The sequence below is a fragment of the Tenrec ecaudatus genome, unplaced genomic scaffold (assembly GCF_050624435.1).
Source record: "Tenrec ecaudatus isolate mTenEca1 unplaced genomic scaffold, mTenEca1.hap1 Scaffold_768, whole genome shotgun sequence".
In the NCBI taxonomy this organism is placed as follows: Eukaryota; Metazoa; Chordata; class Mammalia; order Afrosoricida; family Tenrecidae; genus Tenrec; species Tenrec ecaudatus.
In genome coordinates this window covers 112498-133265 of record NW_027459667.1, presented here as the reverse complement: position 1 = coordinate 133265, position 20768 = coordinate 112498, and the positions used below count along the sequence as shown (strand labels likewise).

At 43.1% G+C, this 20768-nt stretch overlaps 1 long non-coding RNA gene across 2 annotated transcripts; it reads right to left on the bottom strand.

The window, feature by feature from the left end:
• Nucleotides 1-432: 432 nt before the first annotated feature.
• LOC142436891 (uncharacterized) lies at nucleotides 433-19615 on the bottom strand. Of its 2 annotated transcripts, none has more exons than XR_012782166.1 (4): nucleotides 19511-19615; nucleotides 19173-19216; nucleotides 1165-1428; nucleotides 433-796 (listed from the first exon to the last, which is right to left on the bottom strand). It is a non-coding gene; the product is annotated as an uncharacterized LOC142436891 (long non-coding RNA). The 2 variants fall into 2 exon arrangements; XR_012782167.1 differs by having other exon boundaries at nucleotides 433-786.
• Between the last annotated feature and the right edge of the window lie 1153 nt (nucleotides 19616-20768).

Genomic DNA, 20768 nt, shown 5'->3' with positions numbered 1-20768 from the left:
GGTGATTAAAATAATGGTTGTACAACATGAAAAGAATACTCAGTGGCACTGAATTACACATGCAGAAGTTGTTGAACTGGTGAAAGTTTTGTTACATACATTTTTGCAAGTATGTGAAATATATTACATGAATAATAATTATGGAGGGGAAAATTGTTCCATAATTGACTGTGGTAGAGATTGTACAACTCTTCTTGATATGATTGAGGTATTGAATTATACGATAACTTGAAAAGTGCCAATAAAAGTGATTTGTTTTGTTTTGAAGAGAAGCAAATTCTCAGAAATGTTCATCATTTTACCTCCCACTTTAACCCTACAGCCTGCACATTTCATGGGGTACCCTTGTACTAAGGGTAGAACTGGGCTGCCCAGAGAGAAAGTGAAACATTCCAAGAATAATAGTATCCCCAGGAATTCCCTTCGTTATGGCTCACACCTCAGGCCAACTGTCTGCATTTCTACAAATCTACACATGGTTTTCAGGAAGAAATTGTTTGTCCATAGTGAGTGCAAATGATGAAGGGTAGAGATTGACCTCACAGAACAAAGGTCAGAAAAATTCCCTCTAGAGGCCATTACTCAGCTGCTCCTACTCAGAACCATCCTCCTTCTGCTTCCACATGCACAGCACACGTGAATCACCTAGAGTAAAATATGGTAACAGAGCTCCAAGTCACAAATGAAAGTCAGACTTCTTAGGTCTTCATCCTTACCATGTTGATCATAGATGCCTGTGGAGGTAACACCCTTCTGGATTCTTCCTGGTGACATGAATGTCCTACCCTGTAAGCACCTTCATGTCAAAAACAATGATTTTCATCTTAGAATGGTTTTAAATTATACCCCCCCCCCTTTATTCCTAGGTGTGATTGTTCAGGTAGAGCTGCTACAGACCAGTCATGAGTTGGGAAAGCTATGTGCAATGTCTCAAAGTGCTATGTCTAACTTTCAGGTCTGCAGATATCAAGTTTCTAGATCTATCAGGTTCTGGGAAACACAACCTGTGTTAGGTGGCAAAGAAGTCTTGTGATGAGAGTCTTAGCAACAACTCAGTTTTCACATATTGATACATTGAAACCACAACAGCTCAACCAGCTGGGTGTACTTTAACTGAACAATCTGAAACCTGAGGACAATGACATGTAAATGTAGGAAACTTACCAGGAGACACAGTGAAGGCTAAATGGTCAAACATCTCAAGCATCACAACACTAACTGGGCAGCAGAGGGAGCTCAGGGTACATGGGACACAATCTTTGCCACAGGAGCAGGTGCAGGGGATGCCAAGTTTGTTTCCTCTTGTGTCTGGAGTTTCTCAGTTCACCCACGTGGAGTACCTCTTCAAGGACACTTCAGCAACTACAGTTCTCATGTCTCTTATTTTCCTGAAGGGAAGATCCTAAAAATTAAAATTCCTTGTTCTTCCTGAGAAGACAGGGGAGAAAGAAATCACACTTGGGACAAGTTGAAATCAATCCCAGAAGGACCGATAATCTCTCTAGGCTGTTAAAATCTGACCTCCATGTGCTTCTCTCAACACAACCAGTTACTCTCCATCCTAATTCTTTTTTACCAGTTACTGTAGGTTGAAACTATATGTGTGTGAATCCCAGCCCAAATATCTCCTGTGAAGAGAAAACAAAAGCAAACCTGATTTTACCATTTCTGAAATAATTGACAGTTGCATGTATTTTTGAAACTTGGAGAAACTGACATTTTGAGATTCTTAATAAAGCATCAAAATGTCTCATAGTCATTAGAAATCATATAATGGCGCTTGCCCCAATCCCAACTATGTGGACTCTCCCCCTTCCCTTCCCCCCACCCCTACCTAAAGAAGGCAATTCAGAGAACAGAACTGAAGCTGAAGCTTGGGGACATGTGCATCTGTGATTAGAGCACACGGGAGAAGCGAAGAGGGTAGGAGTGTGAGAAGAACACATCCTGACCCACTAATCCCCAAGGACGATATTACTGCTCATAGCAGATAAGGCACAGTGAGGATCATAGGGCCAGTCACACCACAAGACATGATGTCCCTAACTGAACCATATCACTATGGGGGACAACACTGGAGACTCAGGGTGGGACTTGTGTCTGATCAGACCCCATCACATTGGGGCAAAATACTAAGGGCATGCAACAGCAAGGGAAGCAAAGCAATGAAGTCCCCGGGGAATGCCAAAATTAGATGTTGGGGACAGTGTGACACAGCACCCCTTCAGACTCGACTTGAAAGCATTCCTAAAAGTCAAAAACCAGCCTGCAACGATTTATATGCATTTCTTGTTTTGTCACTGGCTATCTTTTTGTTGTTATTTCTGTTTGTTCGGTTGGTTTTGTCTTCCTCTGTTGTTTTGTTTGGCTTTGCCTTGTTTTTGTTCTTATTAATGTCTCTGCATGTCGATCTAGATAGAAGACTGGATAAACAATTCAGAGAAGGAAAAACAGGACCAGTGGTCCCGGGGGGACATGGGAGAAGGAGAGGTGGGAGAATAGAAGGTGGGGGTGAGGGGATCAACCAACCCAAGGTCAAGTTAACAACAAATGAACTAAAATCGTTGGAGAGAAAGCATAGGATGCCTAGTGGGGATTAATCGAGGGCAAAGTCAGAGCGAGGAATTACTGAAACTCAAATTAAGACTGAACATGTTAGTGGGACAAGAGGAAAGTAAAAGGAAATGGAGGAAAAATTAGAAAGCAAAGGGCATTTACAGAGGTCTAAATATAGGCATATACCTATGTAAATATATTTATATGTAATGGCAGGGAAATAGATATGTTAGGTATTAAGGTTGAAGATGGAAACTGGACCTCAACTCAAATACTCCCCAAATGTAAGAACACTTTGTTCTAAAACCCTGCATTCTGTGATGCTCACTTTCCCAACACGATGGCGGTCGACAAATTGGGTGCATAAGCAAATGTGGTGAAGAAAGGTGATGGTTCATTGCTATCAAAAGATATAGTGGCTCTGGTCTTACTGGCTTGAAGATAAACAAACAGACATGTAGTTGAGAAGCAAAAATGGAAGAAGCACACCAGTCTGTGTGATCATGAAGTGTCCATGTGATCATGTATCAGGCATCAAAGACCCAGAACAAAAAAATTTTTTTTAATCATATCCATGTGAATGAAGAAGTGTGTGCAGTGGAGACCCAAAGCCCATCTATAGACAATTGGAAATCCCCTTACATATGGGTCACAAGAAAGAGAAGAGTCAGTCAGAGTGTACTACAGCACCAATGAAACAGACAACTTTCCTCTAGTTCTTTAATGCTTCTCCCCACACTATCATGACCTCAATTCTACCTTACAAATCTGACTAGACCAGAGCACGTACACTTCTACAGCTAAGATCTCACAACAAAAGGAATCCAGGACAGATAAAACCCTCAGGGCCAATAATGAGAATAGAGATACCAAGAGGATAATGGGAAGATGGGAGTAGAAAGGGGGCATCAATCACAAGGACTGACATATACCTCCCTCCCAGTGGGACAAACAATGGAAAAATGGGTGAAGGGAGACAGTGGAAAATGTAAAATAAAAATTTATAATTTATCAAGGTTCATGAAGGAAGAAGAGTGGGAGAGGGAGGGGGGAAATGAGGAGCTGATATCAAGGGCTCAGGTAGAAAGCAAACACTTCCAACATGATGATGGCAGCATATGTACAAATGAGCTTGACAATGGACGAATGCATGGATGGTGATATGAGCCATAAGAGCCCCCAATAAAAGTATTTAATAAAAAAGAAAGCATTAGTATTGTAAAGCATAATACCTAGATTTGGAGAACAAAATCAACTCCTTAACCATGGGAGACTTCCTCTAGTTTTAGAAAGATGCCCTGGAAACGTCCTGATGTGTTATGCAAATTCACGAACAGCATTGGCTTCTCTGGGAGATGTTGAGATCTTCAGCATTTAAAGAACATCTAAGTGTAACTTGATACCTTAAAATTCTTGGTGTGCAAAAGATTTGTGAAGGGAAGGCAAGCTTGATTAAGGCAAGACAAACCTGCAGGGAAGGAGCAAAACTCAGGAGCCACTGTCATATTCAGCTCTAGTGGACAATTAGGGAAGGTCTAGAAGGTGATGATGAGGGTTTTACTTTTAGCATATGAATTTCCTTTCCAAAAGATAATTTAAAACAGAATTAGACAAGGGAAGCTTGTGTCAGATTAAATATATATTTCTACGGGGAATATTTAACTGCATCAAGAAAAGAATAAGCACCACACAAAGGGGTGGGGAGGAGGTGGGCACATTTCAAGGAAGTGTCTCTAACTGTAGGTTGACATTTCCATTAAGTCAATTCTTTCTCATAACAACCCTATAGGATAGAATAGGACTGCCCTTCTAGGCTTCTGCGTCTGTAAACCTTCATGGGTGTGGAGAGCATTCTTTCCCCTGCACAGCCATTGGAGATTTAAAATGATTGACCTTGCATTTAGCAGCCCATCGCATAATGAACTCCACACGCAGAGCTCTCCAAGATATCTAGAACATCCTTAGCTACTCTTGGAGTGACTCTCTTAGAAGTCATTCAACATTACTTATGACTATATAGGCAAAAGGTATGCAAATAGACATCTCCCCTGCTGATGAAAACCATCCAAGTTCCAACTCTGAAGTTCTTGGAGAGGTGCTCCAACTCTGGAATTCCCAGGTGCCAACATTCAGGACTGAACACATCAAGTCACCATGGAATCTGTATTGAGCTCAATTTTCCTTTTTGGAATTTCAAATGGTGCTTTGATGCAGATAAAGTGTGTATGAGGGGGCGTGAGTGAGAGGCAGTGAATATGTTATGATTTTCATCATCAGGATGTCGGTGTGTTTACAGGTGTCCAGTGTGAGGTGGAGCTATGGAATCTGAGGGAGACTTTAGGCAGCCTGAGGCTTCTCTGAGACTCTCCCCTGCTGTCTCTGCATTCACTGTCTGTGTGTATAATACACAGAGGGTCTGCCTAGGCCCAGAGAATGGGCGGAAGTGGGTTTCATACATTAATAGTGTTGGTAGGAAAAGCCACATAGATTCTCTGAAGGGCCAATTTACCATCTCCAGAGACAATAGTAAGATATACTATAACTTCAAATGGACAATCTGAAATTCGAGGACATAGCTCTGTAATTCTGTGCAAAAGACTCAACAGTGTGGTAGTTATATAATCTGGTGTAAATTTGGGACTTGAGAGGATAAAGAGGGAAGGGTTGGAGTCTGTCAATTGGATCATAGCCAATGACGCCTATGTGTGGGCATCTCGATCTCCTGAGAATTCTGGGAAATCCCATATTCCATCTTTGAGGGGAAGACACTCTTTCTAATCCCTGGGAGACACCCTACTGACAAGGGTGACCCCCTGTGAGACATCCCTGAGTAGAAGCCATGTGGATCTACCTCATGAAGCCCTGGGTGCTGGAGAATCCATGTAGAGCCCCCGTCAGCACTGAGAAACTTACAATGCCACTCGATCCAAAGACTTTCTGCCCACTTTCCTGTGATCATCTTGCATTCTGGATCATTGCATGTACTTCATAAGTCTGAAGAGGAATTTATACATTGGTATCCGACATATGTGCAAATTATGGACTTATGGGCTTGGACCTAACTGGGGTTGAGATGCTTTCTTAATGTACAATTGCCCTTTATATTAAATCTCTTATACACAATATGCGTGTGTCTATGGATTTGTTTCTCTAATCTACCCAGACCAACGCATACAGTTAGGGGAAGTCAGAGTTAACCAAGACACGAATGTACTCTAGTGGAAGAGGTTAGGCTGCAGGGGCCCTCAGGACCCAGAGCACAGGTCTCAGACCGAGGAGCAGGTGCAGATGGAGCTTCACCACTGGCTTCCTGTTGTGTCTGGGGATTCTTCTCCTTCTTGGTATCCCTCAGGGAATCAGTGCATCTCCTCACATCTTTCTCAAACACTCACCCAATCTCCCTGTGACGATAGGATGATTTTGAACTTAGTTTCTGTTTCGTTTTCCCCTTGAATCACGCCACATTTCCCATATAATTGGTAATTCCTACATCTAGGATGAATTCTGTTCACATCATCTGCTTCATCAAGCTCTTTATGCCTTGCATTCAATACCCCTCCTGTATTCCCTCCTTCCCTGGGACAACAGTCCCTGCTGTGCAAAGGATCTCACTTTATTAGCTTGTGTGTATATATATTTTTCCAGACAACATATTACAAGAACTTATCACCAGTAGCCCAATCCTATATCAAGTCGCCTGTCTCCATTCATCCAATCGGAGACTTTCTTCTCTGAGTTCATTCATTTTATTAATTCACAGCTCCTGTCTGCCCTTGTCCACCACAGACTGATTTTAGAGTCCGTTTTTTTTTTCTCCAAAGGCTGTTTGTTTAATTCAGTAGTTGTGAATATTGATACAAGAGTGGGAAAAGGGAGACAAGACACATTTTATGCTTAGTCTCAAGGTACCTCCACAGAACTCACCTCCCTTCGTGCCCTATGTCCCCTTGTGCATGGGCTATACACGTCCTATTCTGCACAGGGCACCCACAGGTTCCCTTCAAGTTCTGTGGGTGGCTATGCCTCCACATATTATTGAGAGCAGAATATCCTTCTCTAGAGACATGACCAGGAACTGATTTTCTCTCAATTAGCAGTGTGACTGCTGTAGTTACGATCGTGTATTTCTGAGTCGGACACACAGAGGGAAAGGTTGTGGGAACCCAGACACAAACACCAATACAGGGATATGGCTGGGCTCAGGGGTCACTGAAAGCCCACAGATAAAAGGGGCCCTCAGGGGAGAAATGTAGAGGAGCCTAAGAAGGATTAGTTAAATTAGGTACCTATTTCCTCTACCTGCAGAGAAAATGTCCCTACCACAGACCTCCACATTCTTGTAGCTCAGTGTATGTTCTTGTATGCACTTTATTTTTTGTGTGTGCTTTTGTGTGTGTTTTGTGTGTGCTAGCACATTGCCTTAAGATGTTATACAATGTGACAGAACTTGTAGTCTGTTCTGCATTTATTTTATTATTATAATTCTAGTATATTTTAGTGTGTCTTTGTGGTTTTTCTTAAGTAAATGCATGTGTATTTATTAATCTGAGGGTATTATATGAAGATTTGTTAGTTGTAGTAGATGTGCTAATTTGTTCACAATATGCATGTGTATGTTAATATGACTGTTAGAATACAAATGTCATTTTGTGAGTTTCCTGCTAGTGTGTGTTCACTCCAACTCATCTGGGCTCTTCATCAAACTTTATGAGCTCGCATCTCCTTGAATAATCTACTGAGTGTTAAGAAATGACTTAGGCTGGGGGAATCCATTAGAGGCCCATAGTAATATGCACAGCAGAGTGTGCTAATCAGTGAAACTTCTTTTTGAAGTGGACAATAAGAGACAGAGGGACATGAACAGCAAATCCTAGAGGTGAGCTGGTCAATGCAGAGACAGCCTTAACTAGGAAACAGGCCAAGGGGGATGCTTATTTTCTCCTCTCTGCAGCTCTTGTGTTTACAGATGGCAATGATAAAGCCTTTGTAAAAGGATGCATGCTATACTCAAAGAATGCCTAGTTGTAGGTAAATGGGTAATGCCAAGAGCCAAGGTGACGGCTGAAGCTTGAAGATAAATGAGATGGATCAAGGAAAGAGATAACTTATCTTCCGTCATCTTTGCCCAGAGCATGAGGTTCAAGCTCTCTAAATAATGTTCAACTGATGACAAACAACACAAACTGTTGGAAAGGGCTTATTCACTTGTATTCTAGGATGTCCCATCCATAGACTTGGGCTTCTAGGAAGAGGGTGGATAGCTAGTGTGTGGGCATGAGCTTGTAAAACATGCTCCACCAGGAGGCTGAAGGGGTAGGAAGACAAAATGAGTGTGGAGGGAAGAGGCTGTGCTGCGATCAAGTGGGGAGGCATTAGCCTGAGTGGCTACTTGGATATCATTACCTTTGGCCTTTTGCAAGCACCAGTGAGTTTCTAAGGCAAGGAGGTGTGAAGTGGCAGTTATCTGACAGAGGTGTAGGTTAGTGCCCCTATAAAACTAATCTGCAAATCAGCCTACTAGAGAAATACACATTTCATAAAATTTCTCCTACCCACTCATCATGCATATGTGGAATATAAGGCTCACCATTCCCCTATGTTATAAGTCCAGGTTCCAATTTCAGAGCTCTGGGGCAGGCAGGTTGAAGAACAAGGTTGGATTCTAGGACCCTTGTTGAAGGCCATAAAGACTCAGCCTTGAAACGGCTGAGAAGTCTCAAGACCTATGTGTCACTGTTTGCTGATTTCTTCTGTGAGTTTACATTTAGAACAGACTGTTAAGAACAAGAACGTGTGCAAGCTCTGGGAAAATAGGTCACAAGAGTTGCTATGTGTACCAAATATGCTTGCTTAACAATGAGATAATTAACCCCAGGTTGTTTCTGCATGGTTAAAAGGAGTATGAAAAATAAACGCGAGGCTTCAGTATTCACTATTGCCCTCCCAATAAATTCTGTCTCACTCCCTCTTTCAGGACTGTTCAACTCATTGGCTGGCTTGGACAAGAGTGGCGCCCAAACCAGGGACACTGAAAACGGGGGACAAAGTGAAGGACACCGTGGATTACAAAGGTGTACACAAAGAGATTGGTGGTGACGTGAGTAGCTATTGGGAGAAAAATGGGGCAAGGAAATAGCAAACAGATTTTTGTAAATATTTTTCAAGATATGTTAAAAGCTAGAGGAGCAAAAGTAAGCTACCAAAGAATAGAGAAGTTTTTAGATTTTGTGGTTAAGGTATGTCCTTGGTTTCCTGAGGAAGGGACTGTAAATATTGAAACTTGGCAAAAAGTAGGGAAATGGTTAAAAGATCACTACACCACTAATGGACATAGAAGGTTCCCATAGACACGTTTAGCTTATGGGATTTAGTTAGGGATAGCCTGTACCACAGGCATGAGGGACTCCAGCCTGAACACCAATTTGCATGCTCAAACAAAAGTGAAAGTAAACTTCCTTCTGCGCCTCTGCCTCCTCCTCAACCACTGAAGTCACTGAAAAGTTAACTGGAGGGCTTTGAAAGCAAGGATGAGGAACCCCTTGACCCAGGCGATGTGGAGCCCTTAGAGGACAAGGTGGCACATTATCATGATGAGGATTTGGGTATTTTCGCTGCCTCCGAGGCACTTCAACCTGAGAATCAAAACCTGGTGCAAGATACTCAGAAGTCCTGCCCAGATTAAACAAAGGTGGTAGGCTGGGAGGAAGCTTATGCATCATTAGCAGCAAAGATGAGGGAAATGCAAGTCAAGTTAATAGAAAAGCACTCTGAGATAGAGTCCCATGAATGGGTGCCAAAACTTAATGGGGCCAAGGTATTTCAGAGGCTTCAGAGTGCATTCAGTGAAAGGAATCCTTTTCTAGAAGACTTGCCAGTTGCAGCACTGGTTGTGACTGGGGCTCCAGGAAAGGATCTATGCTTAGTGCTGCCGCACATGCAGCAAAACAAGGAGAGGCTATAGGGGAGTTCAGTATGCAGTTCCCTGTAACTGAGTGACAGGATGCCCAGGGTAATCTGATGAGAGATCATACTCCTATTCCTTTCAAACAGCTAAAAGAATTCAAGGTTGCTTGTGACCAATATGTCCCGAGTACCCTTTTACTCAATCTTTATTAGATACACTTTCCATCGCGGTACTTGCCCTCACAGAATGGAAACAATTGGCTTTTGAAAATGCCAGGCAGTGCTGAGACCTTTTAGAAAAAAGGGCAACATGTCCAAATATATCAGACTATGCTCGGACATTGGACCTTTCTTTACTCAGGGGCTTGCGACAGCAGCTGCTTTGTAAGGAAAAACAGTAAAGGAGGGTTAATAATACTATGGAACTTATGGGAGCCCTGCAGGCTGGGCTCCCTTCCCCCTCTGCTATTCCAGCCAATACATATGAGATCATTTTAGATTTAAAAGATTGTTTTTATACCATGCCTTTGGATCCAAATGATTGTAAAAGATTTGCCTTTAGCGTCCCTTCCACCAACTTCAAAGAGCCTATGAAGAGATCTCATTGGCTTGTTTTGCCTCAAGGGTTGGCCCCGAACCGGTATTAATATGGGGACGAGGGCATGTTTGTGTTTTTACGCAGGATGCTGATGGAGCACGGTGGCTGCCTGAAGAGTTGGTGCGGTTTGCAAACCATGCGGATGGTAATTTGCCTCGGTGTGTTTCTGAGGACATTGCTCAGTGAGCAGTATAGGCTTCTGTTCCTGATTTACCCTTCTTACATCCTCCTGTCTGGGAAGGTCCGGAAATCAAGGTGTGAGTTAATGACTCATGCCCTCCCTGTACAAAGTGAAGGAAATGTAATCTCACCCACTCCGCAGTCTTTTTCCCCTTGTGGACTAGAGACTCAAAAGAATAAAAGCATATTGTAGAGATTGTGTCTCACGGACAAGCCCATCAGGTATAATATCTCAAAGGAATTATATATCATAGCTTGGTCTCGCAACCAGGACAATACTAAAAAAAAAACACTGCTGAATGGGAAAGGGGGCTGTCTGTAGGACTTTGGTGGTCAGACTCGGGTTTTCCACAAATTCAATGGTGGAAAATAGGGGCTGCTTTAGTGGACACGAAGCTTATGGGCCCTTCCTCCAGACCGCAGGGAAACGTTACTGCCTGCGTACCATCGCCTTATGTACTTTTGGCAGGGAATATTACTATAGATCATGATGATTCTAAGTTTAACATGTCTTGTAATAATTGTAATTTGTCTACTTTTATTACCTGGTCCCCTGAAGATATTATCATCGCCATTTTGTATCAATCTTCTTTTGTTATGCTACCAGTGAATATTACTGGGGCTTGGTGTTCAGAAAGAGGGTTACAGGTATTAGAAGAGATTGAAAAGCATTAACCAGACCCATGTGCTTTGTAGGTTTGCTTATAGCAAGTATTTTACATATACTAAGTTTAGGTGCTACTGCTACTACTGCAGCAATTGTACTTTCACAAATCATACAAACTGCCCACTGTGTAAATGAATTATCCAAAAATGTGACTACTGTGTTGGGAACTCAAGAAGATATAGACAGGAAGTTAGAACAAAAAGTAAATGCTCTTTATGACATGGTCATGTATTTAGGAGATGAGGTGCAAGGGCTTAAGGCCAGGTCTAGTCTACAGTGCCATGCTGTACGTACATGGATCTGTGTTACACCTAAATAGTACAATAACAGTCAGTATAGCTGGATTAAAGTGAAGAACCATCTTCAAGGTACATAGCACAATACTAATGAGTCTTTAGATTTATTACAACTCCATCAAAAAATATTAGCCATAAAATATGCTAAGTCTCTTGATTTTGATGCCGCTAAACTTGCTGAGGATTGGCTCCAGCACTTTTGAGTTGCTTTCCCTTCATTAGGAAATCTCATAGGCCTACCTCACATGCTTATGTCTCTAGTCAGAGCGGGAGTGTGTGTATTGTTGATCTCATGCATACTCCCTATGATACTGCACAGGGTTATGGTTGAATTATTGGACTTAAGAACAAAGCTTCATGAAGTACACCTGTGCACTTTGCCCCCTCCCCAAACAGGGGTGTAAGACGGAGGCTGGTTAGTCAGAGATGCGTAAGATGGAGTCTGAGTTTCCCAAACTAACACGGGTCATAGTCACCAACAGGACTGTGACTGATGACAGGTAAGGGTGATTTGAGGACTCCACAACCTAAGACAGGCACAGTCAGTTGCCGACATTTTGAGTAAAGACACCTTCAGTAAATAGAAAAGGGGGAGATGTTGAAGGCCATTAAGACTCAGCCTTGAAAGGACAGAATTCTCATGACCTATGTATCATTGTGTGATTTCTTCTGCGACTTTATGTTTAGAATAGACACTTAAAAACAAGAACAAGGAAGTATGCAAATGTATCAAATGTAGTTGCTTAACAATGAGATAATTAACCCCGGTTGTATCTGCATGGATAAAAAAATATGTAAAATAAACTCCAGGCTTCAGTATTCCCTGTTGCCCTCCCAATACTTTTTGTCTCTCCTTTTTCCTTAATCATCACTCCCCCTTTCAGGACTGTTTGACTAGTCGGCTGGCTCTGACAGCCTCTCATTTATCAAAATTCTTAATCTAAAGCTTGAGTAAATTTTAACTCCTTCCAGAAAATTGGTTAGCTTTTGGAAAAAAGACCAAACAAAAACCCTGAATACTGAAAATAATAGTCAAGAGATCAATAGTTACACTGTATTAGCTAAATCTGCTGAACTATGCCTCTTTAGAGTATTGAAAGGAAAAGATATTACCTCGAGGACTCGGTTCACCTGACCAAAACATGCTATTGTCAATTGATTTCATGTGCATTTGAAAGATGGACAAAGGAAGGCTGAGGAACAATGAATGCATTAGAATTGTGGTTCTGGTCAAGAATATCTCACTTACCATGGACAGGCAAAGGACAAACAAGTCTGTCTTGGAAGAAGTAATGACAGAGTGCTACTTAGAGGTAAGGATGGTGAGAGTTCATATTATATACTTTGGACATATTATCAGAAAACATCATTCCTTGAAAAGGATATTCTGTTTGCAAAAGACGAAGGGCAGTGAAAAACATGAATCCCTCTACTAAATGGATTAACAAAGTGACTGCGACAATTTGTTCACCCTCACATCACGGCCCACCAAACCCCAAGCATGATATTCTTGCTCAAATTGGCCAATGCACAGAGAGGACCATAGGCCCAGCCACACCACAAGACACAACATCCCTCAATGACCCATAGCACTATGAGGGACAACACTAGTGGCACAGTGTGGGAAATGTGCTCGATCTGACTCCACCACACTGGGGCAAAATGCTAAGGGCATGCAACAGAGCAGCAAGGGGAGCAAAGCAATGAAGTGCCCGGGAAATTAAAAAATAGAGTGTGTGGCCAAGGCATGGTACCACATCAAACTCAACCGATAGTAAAATACTCTTAATGGTCAAAAAACAAACCTGGGACGATTTCTAGTCTTTTCTCTTTTTCTCCAATAGTTGTTTTTTGTTTGTTTTGCTCTGTCTTGTGTTTGTGCTTACTATTGTCTTTGCATGTCTATCTAGATAAGATAGGCAAGATAAACACACCAGAGGAGAAAACAATGGGGCTGATGGTTCTGGGGGGGGATACAGGAGACGGGGAAGCGGGGGGGGGGGGGAAAGGAAGTGGTTGTTAACCTGGGGTCAAGGACACAAGTAATCTAAAATCCTAAAATCGATGTCGAAGATACTCTGGGATGCCTGGTAGGGCGTGATCAAGGGCAATGTAATGAGAGGAATTACTGAAAACTGATGAATGCCAAACATGATAGTGGGACAAGAGGAAAGTAAAAGGAAATAGAGGAAAGTACTAGGAGACAAAGGGCATTTATAAATTTCTAAATACAGTCATTTGCATATTTAAATATATATGATGAAATGGAAATAAATCTATGTACATATATTTAAATGTTAAGTATTAAGGTAGCAGACGGACATTGGACCTCTATTCCAGTACTCCCTCAATGAAAGGAGACTTTGCTCTAATAACCTGGCATTCTGTGATGCTCAGCTTCCTGACACAATCAATTAAGACAAAATGGTGCAGAAAGTTGATGCTGTCTGCCTATCAAAATAATTGCATCTGGGGTCCCAAAGGTCATCTAGCTGAGAAGCAACAAACTCCACATGGAAGAAGCACACAAACCCGTGTGATCATGAGGTATCAATAGGATCAGGGATCAGGCATCAGAGACACAAAACAAAAAATCCTATCAATGTCAAAGAGGGGGAGTATGGAATGAGACATACAGTCCATCTGTAGGCAAGTGGACACCCCCTTACAGAAGGGTATTTTATAAACTAAACCAGGACACTTGTAAATATATATACATATATATGTATATATATTTATGTGCTGTATACATCTATTATATATATTATATATAATCATGATATATAAAATCATTCTATATAATATATATAATCATTATATATTATTATGTATTATATATAATGGATAGACATATAAAGCACAAAAGAATATAGCAGCTAATTAGTCCACACAGCTGTACAAAGTGCTCAGTTCATCTCACTTCCATGAAACATTTAATATACTGGAAATCCTTCAACTCATGAGAGCCCCTGGGTCCAAGGTCAAGGAAGCAGACAGGTGAGTCTTATGTAGGGCAATGCAGGCAGTGTGGACACAGGAAGCAAACAGAAGGTCAGGTCATCAACAGTCAGCAAGACAATAGGATCCAACAGTCCCAAGCTCAAGTGATGTATAAACCAGCAACATGATGAACCACTTCTCGAAGGAATCTCAAGTTCTAGCGACATGATCCACAGGTTGGCAGTCCCACTGTTAGTGTAGCTCACAAGTTGGGGCAGAGAACTAGCAGGCACACCCTGATCTGATCAGAAGGGAGCAAGAGAGAGAGAGAGAGAGAGAGAGAGAGAGAGAGAGGCAGGATTTGCCTAGCCATTTATCTATTTGCCCTCCAATCAAACTGCAACATTATTAATACAATGTTCCTATTGCCCAAGTTGGCACAATAAACCAACCTATCAGAAAAGGTGAAAGGATGAGAAGAGCCAGTTAGGGTGCAGTATAGCACCAATGAAACATACAACTTTTCTCTACATCTTTAGTGCTCCCTCCACCCCCACCCCCCCCTCCCCGCCCCACTATCATGAACCCAAACCTACCATACAATTCTGGCTAGACTAGAGAAAGCACATAGTTACCGATAAGAGCTAGAAACACAGGGAATCAAGGGCAGATAAAACCCAGCAGGACCGATAATCAGAGTAGCAATACCAGGGGGGTAAGTAGTAGGTGGGGGGTGAAGGAGGAAATAAACACAATGATCTACATATAACTCCTTCTCAGGAATGGACAACAGAAAAGGGGTGGAAGGGAGACATCGGTCAATATAAGACACGAAAAAGCAATAAAAACATAAATTATCATGGCTTCATGAGGGAGGAAAAAAACGAGGAGCTGATACCAAGGGCTCAAGTATAAAGAAAATTTTTTAAAAACAATTGATAGCAACATATGTACAAATGTGCTTAACACAATGGATGTATGCATGGATTGTAATACAAGCTGTATAAGCCCCTAATAAAATGAGTTAAAATAAATAAATTAATTAAATTTTAAAAAACATACATTCATCCTCAATTGTGAGGATGGCACAGGAGAGTGCAGTGCTTTGTTGTTGTGCAATGGGTCCCTGTGAAATCGAATTGACTCAATGACAGCTGACATAACAGTCTCAGAATCCACAAATATGCATCCAGCACAAACACAAAGACATTAGTCTGTGTTTACATAAGGTATTATTTCTCTCATTAAAAAAGGGAAGAGGTTTCTTCAGTTAATAAAATTGGAACAAACAAGGTGACAACGAAATCACTGAGGCATTCCTACCCCTCATTAATCCATTCTTTTGGTGAGCTGAAGGCAGTTCTCTAAGGGCCTCACAGCATGCCAGATGGCAGAGTATTTTCACAAACATGAGCTCTAGTCTAAGGGCAGCACAGTCACTAAGTTTTTTTTTTTTTTTTTACAAACCCTTGTGTGGAGGGCTGACTTTCAATAGATCGCAGCGAGGGAGCTGCTCTGCTATGTACAAAACCCCGACCCAGAAGCAGGTCGTCTACAAATGGTTTAGCACCAGGCTCCCCACGAACGTGCGGTGCGTGACGGGCGAGGGGGCGGCCGCCTTTCCGGCCGCGACCCGTTTCCCGGGACGTGGGGCACTCTGTACCAGACCCCGGTTCCGAAGCACAGCGGGGGCAAGCGCGTGGCCCGCCGAGGCAGATGCGCTCGTGGCCCGCCTGCCGGCGGGGACGACAGAGCACCAGCTATCCGAGGCCAACCGAGGCTCCGCGGCGCTGCCGTATCGTTCCTCCTGGGCAGGATTCTGACTTAGAGGCGTTCAGTCATAATCCCACAGATGGTAGCTTCGCCCCATTGGCTCCCCAGCCAAGCACATACACCAAAGTCACTAAGTTTTGAGTAGCTATTTGTCTTTCAAGGAAACTGTGAATCATGTAGTCCTGTACACTGAGGGTTCAGCTGGAAGATCAGAGATCTAGCAGAGCAAGAGACTGACAATAGTTAACTCACTGGATTTCATTATGTTTAGAAGGTCTATAATCAATTGAATCAAAATAAAATGTCATGAGAAACTTCCAGCCTAACTGTATGATACATGAAAACTAAAAATTTTGGCAGAGTATTCACAAAAGATGAATAAACACTTTTTTTTTACTGTTTTGTTGTTTAAGTTCAACTTATTGGGTTCCAACATAACAATAGTTTTGAGAGAGTACTTAGTAACACCATCTCTGAGACCAGAAGTAACCTGAGACCAATGTCAGATAATGATACTTTAAGAAAACTGTAGACCAGTGTTGATAAGGGATCTGAATGAAAAAGTTACATTAAAAGCAGGAAACTGAGACAGATAATATATTAAAATAAGTATGTATCATGATTAATTCTAATTCATCCCAGAACTGAATTAACACAAGAAAATAAACACTCAGATATGTCTACTGATGGGGGGGAAAGTCAATTATCTAAATAGACACAGAATACATACTAAACAAAGTCAAAAGCTTTTCACGTTAAAAACAACTACAAATCTAACATGAAATAGGTCAAATCCAATATGCTAATACACATTCATGAAAAAAACTGCAAATTTCACATGTAGAAGAGGAAAAAATTCACACTACCTCAGAATCAGCATAAACATACGTGTCCATTTCCACCACTCATATTAAAAATTGTACTAGCTAGATTAATCAGAAAAAAAGAATTAATAAAAGGAAGAAAAACTTCCAGAAACAAATGAAAATTCCTTCTTCATCATAAATTGATGATTTCATATAAAAAGATGCCAAATAGGTGATAAATGCTATAGCTAGTAAATGTAAAAAAGTTGTAGGCTACATTTCAACACTCAAAAATAATTTGGTACTTAAATCCCTAGTGATTAACTGCTAATCTCCAACTCCCAAACTATTAACTCTTATATATTAAGATGCTGACTATCTTTCCAACACACCGATACCCTCCTCTCCTAAAACACAAGAGGAGGAGGAGGTGATGCTGTTTGCTAGCGAATAGTGAGCTGGCCAGCCCGGCTGCAGGGCTAAAATGGGCACAAACAGGAATAGCGGATTTATATACGCACTTGGCAGGTAGCACACATATTTCCGAACAAGACTACTGGTCGACCTCCTTAGTGGTGATCCAAAAGGATACTACAAAAACGTGTGCATGGTACACACACATGCACATATGTACACACAAAAATCATGTAAGTAAAATAATAGAATTGAAAATAGACATTTTGTGAAACATTTTGAAACAATGATAAGATCTAAGAAACTAAAATGGAATCCAACTCAACTATTTAAAAGTTTGTGAGAACAGGAGGGAGAGCCTGGGGACCCCAGGGTTGGAGAGCGCCGACAGTGGGCCAGGGATCCAACTGGCATGCTGACACACAGTGCACAATGTGAGCATCTCCAACGTGTTTTCCTAATAGGATCTACCAGTCGACCACCTACGTAGTGTCTAGAAAAACAATTAAGTCCCCACTCAGTGGCTGGTATACCCACCTTGTCGTGCAGGGGGCAGCCTGGGAATCCAGATTAGGGGCCATCAGGGTGTGTGGAAGCTGCTCCAATCTCTCTCTTTCTCCTCCTTCCGCTCCTCTGTCCTCCCTCCTCTCTCCTCTAACCCAGCCCTTCTCTCTCCACCCCCATCTTACAGGGGAGATCAGATCAAATCATTCCAACATTGAAGGATTAAAAAGTGACATCACTATGAACACTTAGCCACCACAAGCCAGTTATCCCTGTGGTAACTTTTCCAGCAATTCCTGCTGAAAACCCAAAAGGTCAGAGGAATCTGGAGGTCCTGCTTTCACAGTCTATATTCCTGAAAATCAAGATCCAGCAAGCTTTAGCCCTTCTGCTCCAGGGGAGGTTTCTGTCCTCCCTCAGCTCACCTTAAGACACCTACATTACCTTTGCCAGGTGTACTGTCCCAGTCAAACAACCCACTTGACCCTGATAAGTCCATGGAGACTCTAGCTAAGGCTCAGAGGGAGCACTGTAAGAAATGCCAGTGCAGCAGCAGAGGCTTACTCTTGTGTATGTGCACAAGGTGCTCCAGTAAGTCCCCTTGGACTTCAGCATCTCATTCAGGGCCATGGACATCGTGCACTCGTTGATCGACAACTGTGGGCTCATCGCCTACCAGGCATCTCAACTGGCACATTCCAAACTGCTCCACCATCAAAGCCTGGGACATCCTGGCAACTGTGTGCCTGCTGTTGCCCTGCAGGCAGGCTGGCCAGCTCTCGCTGCACTCTGGTAAAGTAAATTGTCCTTCAGCCTCACAACGTTCATAACCCAAGGGCCCATTTCAGGGTCACTTCCATTTTCATCCCCAAAATAGAAGTCAAGTACTTTAGCATTACTTTTTTTTGGTTTCTTTGTTTCAGTTTGTTTTTTTGATTCTTCTGTGCATAGTTTAGTTAGATTGCTTTTGTGATGGAGAACTTTCTTTTTTTCTTTAACACTTTTTGGGGCACTGAATCCACATATCCCACAAATTCCCACAATTCCATAGTTCAGCCATCTTAAGCACTGCAAAATCATTACCACAATCGATTTCATATTGTCTATTTTCCCACCATGATTCAATCGCCTTTAAAAAGGCTTATTAGTCACTTTCAGTTCTAGTGTTCAGTCCCCTCAATCCTTCATTCTTAGTCCCCAACTCCGCCAGCCACCCACCCCGACCCCACCCAGACATCCTTACAAACCATCGCATGTTATTTCATCTCCAGATATCCACTCCTTCTGTGCTTCACAAACTGAACCCAACAGAAGCAATAAAGAATACCAAGGAAAGGAAATGGGAATGGTTTAAAAAACCATAGTAATATATAGATAGAATTCTAAACAAGGGGTTAAGAAAAAAAAGGGCCGCGACCAATATTTTAAAGCCAGGGAAGACGTTTCTGTCACGAACTCAGCAAGAAATCTTGTGCCTAGAACAGACTCTGATCGGGTCCAGAGGGAGGTCAGCAGAACAAGACCCCGGGGCTCACCTTTGAGCTGAGGAGGTGCAAGGAGTCTCGGGGAGCAGGCATCGCTGTGTGGAAGGAAACAAGGGAGGGGGGTTAGGAAACTCACAAAGCAACAAATCTGGGAACCCGGACCCCAAAACCCCAGCCGTGATCCCCTTTCTCCAACAGGGACTCCCACCATGAACCCCACCCAATCCGAAAGCGGGGAAATAGGACTGGCCTTAGGGACACCCGCCCACCTCTCACCAAGAGAAGCACTGGCAGGGTTCCTGGGGGAGAGAAAGGGCGCTTGCACCCTAGTCAGCTGGACTAAAATAGCCTCCGCCAACATACATGTCCCGGAGCCCAGAGCCTCCCACCTGGGAGCGCCGGCAACAGGGTGCTCAGGCTGTGGGCGCTTCTCTGGCACCCCAAGCAGAGTACCGACAGTGGAATCCTTGCAGTGAGTTGCAGTTCAGAATAAGACACCGCCACTTCCGGCCCTGTCTGGGCGTGACCCGGGGTGGGAGGAGCTGGCGGGGTCAGAGAGGGGTAGGGGTCTGCCTTCACTTCCTCTCAAGGCAGCTCTTTCCCCGCCCATTTCTGCTGAGATGCCAGCACAGGCGCCTGGTGAGGTGGTGGGCGGGGCCTGGCCGGCTTGGGGCGGGGCTTGGGGAGGAGCCAGAGAGGAGAGAGGCGGTCCACGCCAAAGGGCCCACACCTGTGGCTGAAACTCCAGCGGCAAAGACTCAGATAACAATGGCTGAGGCACCAGTAATTTGGCCCTTTGCAGAGGGAGTGCATGGGTGACATGGTTGAGATAGAACCATGTACATTGGGTGTGGATGTGCATCCTCCTAACAAACTGGAAACACCCAACCCCCCAACTCTGCCAAAGTGTTAATGGGGCTGAAGCAAGAACTGAGGGTCCCTGCTTAACATATGAGTTCAAACAGTTACCGTACCATGGGCTCAGAAGATAAAGGGGGGCCTGGCCTCTATCACTTTCTGTTTATAAGGACAGGACTCCCTCATATGCAAATTATCTTTCAGGCACTAGGGTACAATTTCACCCTTGGGGTGGGAAAACTATCAGTTCTCTTCAGACAGGGCTGTGGGTCTCTTGGGAAACAGAGCTGTGGTCTAAAGATGCTATTGCTGTGTGTTCTGCTGTGCCTGGTGACAGTTCCCCAAGGTGAGAGATTCAGATATCCGACCTGGGTCTATGGAGATAGTTATGACTTCAAGTGACTGACATGGAATATTTTTTTTTAATTTGCAGGCGTCCTGTCCCAGGTGCAGCTTCAGGAGTCGGGTCCAGGATTGGTGAAGCCCTCCCAGAAGCTGTCCCTCACCTGCATTGTCTCTGGTTTCTCCATAACAAGCAGTGGTTACTGTTGGAGCTGGATCCGCCAGACCTCGGGGAAGGGGCTGCAGTGGATGGGGTGCATAGATTATGGTGGTAATACAGGTTATAACCCATCCTTCCAAAGCCGACTCTCCATCACCAGAGACACATTGAAGAATCATTTCTCCCGGCAGCTGAGCTCCGTGACCGCTGAGGACACGGCTACGTATTACTGTGCAAGGAGCACAGTGAGGGGAAGTCAGTGTGAGCCCAGACACAAACCTCCCCTG